Here is a 5,338-nt window from a genome sequence, read left to right on the forward strand (position 1 = left end):
AATATAGCCATAGCGTTTTAGGATGATTTTTCGGCATGCATTATAATGGTGTTTTTGGCCGTTTTTGCAACATTCTATTCCATTGCGTGTTTTGGTACGCTATTCTATGCCGTTTTCAGCTGTTTTTGGAACATGTCAAATTAAATAATAATAATAAATAATAAAGGAGGTCGAAAAATCGGTCCAAAAGACCAAGGCTATAGCATGGCGAAAAATGTCAAAATTTGATATATCCCCAAAACACCTGAAAACTTTATAAAATAGCGTACCGAAATGCACCATGGTATAGAACGTTGCAAGAACGGCCAAAAACACCATTATAATACAATTCAGCAAACACCAAGGCTATAGTTTGGCGGAAAATGTGTAAATTTCCAAAAACAGCTGAAAACTGCAGAAAATAGCATGCCAAAACACGCCATGGCAGAGTGTAGCAAAAAAAACGGCCAAAAACAAAATAATAATGAATGTCAAAAAATTGGCAGCAAACACCAAGGATATAGTATGGCGAAAAATGTCAAAATTTGACATGTCCCAAAAACAGGTGAAAACTACATTAAATACCGTGGCGAAACACGCCATGGCATTAAATATTGAAAAAACTGCCAAAAACACCATAATAATGCATGTTAAAAAATTAGCCGAAAACGCCAAGGTATATCGTATGGTGATAACTGTCAAAATCTGACATGTCCCAAAAAATGCTAAAAACAGCATAAAATAACATGCCGAAACACGCCATGGAATAGAATGTTCTAAAAATGGCAAAAACCAAAATAATATAGGATGTCGAAAAATTGGCCAAAAACACCAATGCTATATAGTATGGTGAAAAATGTCAAAATTTGACATGTCCCAAAAACATCTGGAAACAGCATCAAATAGTGCGCCAAAACACGCCATGGCATAAGATGTTAAAAAAAACTGCCAAAAACCACTGCTGCTTCACCTCACTCACCTCTCCTTTAATCACGTTGATATCCTCCACCTGTGGTGTTTCCTGTCTCTCCCTCTGCCTGGCTGCACCCTCATCAGTGGTAATCACACTCACCTGTTGCCAATCCCTGCTCCTGCATTTAACCTGTCCTGTGTCTCAGCCTCTCTGTCAGACCGTTCTTTGCCACGCAAGACTCTACAGCGTTCTTTTCCTGTCAGCCCTCCTGTTGCTGAATCTGCTCATCCCTGACCAACCCGCTCTTTCTCTGTCCCGGTGATCTGATCTGCCTTCTGTGTCCTGGTTCTGAGTTCAGTCTGTGTTTTCCTGATCACTGGTCACAGAGAAGAGGTGGAATTCTGCAAGCCTGCCCATCTGTGAGATCCGCCATCGCTGGGGTGAGATCGGCTGGTCTCCGTGGTTTACCTGCTCCGCTTTCCTGGTTTCCAACCTGACCTCAATGATTCAACTCAGTTTGGGGATCGTTCCGGTGGATCACCGGTATTGACATTCAGCTCTGTGGAGTATTTTGGAACTGTGATTTATTCTGCCATTCTTATTAAAGACTCTGGAAGACTATTTCCGATTTGTGTGTTGCTTTTGGGTCCTGTTACCAGCCGTGACAAAAACACCATTGTAGTGCAAGTCGAAAAATCCGCTGAAAACACTAAGGCTATAGTATGACGAAAAATGTCAAAAATTTGACATGTACCAAATATGGCTGAAAACTGCATTAAATAGTGTGCCAAAACAGGCCATGGCATAAAAGGGTGCAAAAACTGCCAAAAACACCTTAATAATGCATTATGAAATATTGTCCGAAAACACCAAGGCTAGTAAGGCGCAAAATGTCAAAATTTGACATATCCTAAAAACAACTGAAAACCGCATTAAATAGCGTGTCAAAACAAGCCATGCCCCAAAACCATCTGAAAACTGCATCAAATAGTGTGCGGAGACATGCCATGGCATGGACCATTGCAAAAACTGCCCAAAACACCATTATAGTGCAAGTTGAAAAATTGTCCAAAAACAGCTATAGTATGGCGAAAAATGTCAAAATTTGACATGTACTAAATATGGCTGAAAACCGCATTAAATAGTGTGCTGAAACAGGCCATGGCATAAAATGGTGCAAAAACTGCCAAAAACACCATAATGTAGCATGTAGCAAACACTAAGGCTATAGTATGGCGATAACTGTCAAAATTTGACATGTCCCAAAATGAGCTAAAAACTGCATCAAACAGCATGCCAGGACACGCCATGGCATAGAACATTGCAAAAACTGCCCAAAACACCATTATAACGCAAGTTGAAAATTCATCAAAAAACACCAAGGCTGTAGTATGGCGAAAAATGTCAAACTTTGACATCTCCCAAAAACAGCTGAAAACCAGAAGAAAATAGTGTACCGAGACACCTCCCAGCATAAAATGTTACAAAAACTCCCAAAAACACCATAATAATGAATGTTGAAAAATCGTCCGACAACGCCAACACTATAGTATGGTGAAAAATGTCAAAATTTGACATGTACCAAAAACAGCTGAAAACTGCATAAAATAGGGAGCAGAAACACGCCATGGCATAGAATGTTGCAAAAACGACCAAAAACACAATAATATAGGATGACAAAAAATCGTCCGAAAACACCAATGCTATAGTATGGCAAAAAATGTCAAAATATGACATGTCCCAAAAACAGCTGAAAACGACATTAAATAGCATGTCGAAACACGCCATGGCATAGTACGTTGCAAAAACTGCCATAAACACCATTATATAGCATGTGGAAAAATTGGCCAAATACACCAGGGGTATAGAATGACATGTCCCAAAAACAGCTAAAAACAGAATTAAATGGCATGCCGAAACGCGCATTAAATGTTGCAAAAACTGCCAAAAACACCACTTATTATAACTTGTCACTGTCCAAACACAAAACTGGGAGCTGCAGTTTTCCTCTTTAAGAGTCTGTGTCTCCCCCCTTACTCAGACACTCCAAATAATTGAACGCCACCTAAAACCTGCGAGAGAGTCTTTCTCTTCTCTGAGTGATGGAAACCCAACAGTGTTTACTTTCATGGTTGATCAGTCCAGAAGATAAACCCTCTACCACTCGGGCTGTTTCTTTCTTTTTGTTTTTGTCTTTTCTGGCCACTCACCAGATCCTCAGAGGGATGAAAAGGGAAACACAGAGGGCTGGTAGAAAAAGACAGATCAACTTGCCCCTTATGTGGGGCAAGTTGATCTGAGAGACAACGTCTTTTTGAGAGTTATAATCTATAATCTAGTTATTTCTCCCAGGGATGCACCACATCCTGAAATATATGTCAATTGTAGTTGGAGACATATCTATCAAGTAAAAACCGGCTCAAATCACCCCACTGTCCCCTACTATGACGCTCTTTCATGATTTTTGACGACATACTATATTATGGCGGTTTTTTTGTGATTTTTGATGACATACTATACTATGACGTTTTTTCGTGATTTTTGATGACATACCATACAATGGTGTTTTTTTTCGTGATATTTGACGACATGCAATATTAAGGCTTTTTTTGTGATTTCTGACGACATATACTATGACGTTTTTTCATGATTTTTGAAAACATACTATACTATGACGTTATATAGTATGTTGTCAAAAATGTGTCAAAATCTACATAGTATGGGGCTGCCAGTACCTCACTTGGTTCAAACGGGCGCCCCAGGTACAGAGTTTATGTCCTTGCTGCAGCGGGTTTGATTCCAGCCTCAGCCTGTTGCTGCATGTCATCCCCACTCTCTCTCCCCCTTTCACTCTTAAGCTGTCTTGTCCGAAGAAAGGCAAAAAATCCCAAAAAATGATCTTTTAAAAAAAAAAGACATAGTATATCATCAAAAATCATGAAAAAACATACTATAGTTTATCATCAAAAGTCATGAAAAAACGTCGTAGTATAGTATGTCGTCAAATGTAGCATTAATCTAAAAGAAATGCTCAAAACAGACAGACAGACAGTGTTGAATTGAGTACACTTTTATTTATTATTTTCATCAATAGCTCGACCGACGTGGAAAGTCTTTTGGTTGGAAGTCAGCTAAACATGCAAAAATGTGACATAATTACACAGAATTATTTCATATTTTACAAATGTGAAAGTAATGCACTGTTTTTGGCCAGTTAATTTGGGACCTGATGAAGATTTCTTGCTTATAAACCACTGATCTTCAACCACAGCAATTGTTTTTCAAATTACACACAATTTTAAAGAGAAAAATGTTGTTTGAACAAAACTTTCTTTCAAATTACTGCTACAAAGACATGTTTGTATGACAAGGGTGTAATTTCCTTTCAGAGTTAATATTTCTAACATTCCACTTAAAGCTTATTTTAACTGGACCTGTAAGTCTTGTTTGTTTTATTTACATCTGTTGGAAAAATGACTGGAAAATATGTCACACCAACAAAAAAATAATACATTGGATACATGTGGTAATTGTTCATTCAAACCAACATTTGAGTGTAAAACATTTAATTCAGCTGCGATATCATGTGACATTCTCATTACAAAAATAAAACTTTGTTCCAGTGTTTGTGTTCAGTGCCTCTCATAAATAAAAATGCTTCCTCCAACTCTTCCCTCGGGAACATGAGTGTGAAATATCTCTGCTGTCCTGGTGAAGTTATTCCCTTGTAAAAACACTGAGATTTCCTACAGTTTGGAAAAAAAAAAAAACATGCATATCTCACATATATTTTGACAAAAACGTGAAAAAATATAATTTTGAATATCTTACCTTCTCCAAAACATTGAACAGAACTAGATGGGTTGGTAGAGAAGATTTGTATGGAAATGAAGTCCTGAGCCAGTAAAGAGGGTTGTTGTAGAATCTGTCTGCTTCATCTACGTAACCTTCCTCTCCGAGATCCGGAGGACACTCAAGGAACCTCATCTTCATCGGGCAGTGGACATGGCTACAGAGAGAGGACTGTCAACTGCTGCATGTTGTCAAAGATCACTTTCAGAGGAAGTCAGATCAGATTCAACACAAGGTTAATATGCTATGACAGAACGTCATTGTATACTATGTTGTCAAAAATCATGATAAAAAGACATAGCATTGAGTTATCAAAAATCATTCAAAAAAACGTCATAGTATACTATAATCGTCAAAAATCACAAAAAAAAACATGGTTTAGTATGTTGCAAAAATCATGATAAAACAACATAGGAAAGCATGTCTTCAAAAATCATGAAAAAACATCATAGTATACTAGGTCATTGAAAATCATGAAAAAAAGTCATAGTACCATGATAAAACTTCATGGTATAATATGTCGTCAAATAAAAATAAAAAATACATCATAGAATAATATGTCCTGGGTAATCATGACAAAACATAGTATATTAT

General features: G+C 37.5%; 1 long non-coding RNA gene across 1 annotated transcript; it reads right to left on the reverse strand.

The window, feature by feature from the left end:
* Positions 1–3,946: 3,946 nt before the first annotated feature.
* On the reverse strand, positions 3,947–4,917 carry LOC121938531. Its single transcript, XR_006105299.1, has 2 exons — positions 4,724–4,917; positions 3,947–4,638 (listed from the first exon to the last, which is right to left on the reverse strand). It is a non-coding gene; the product is annotated as an uncharacterized LOC121938531 (long non-coding RNA).
* Positions 4,918–5,338: the final 421 nt, after the last annotated feature.

Source organism: Plectropomus leopardus, unplaced genomic scaffold, assembly GCF_008729295.1.
Source record: "Plectropomus leopardus isolate mb unplaced genomic scaffold, YSFRI_Pleo_2.0 unplaced_scaffold29771, whole genome shotgun sequence".
NCBI classification, from domain to species: Eukaryota; Metazoa; Chordata; class Actinopteri; order Perciformes; family Serranidae; genus Plectropomus; species Plectropomus leopardus.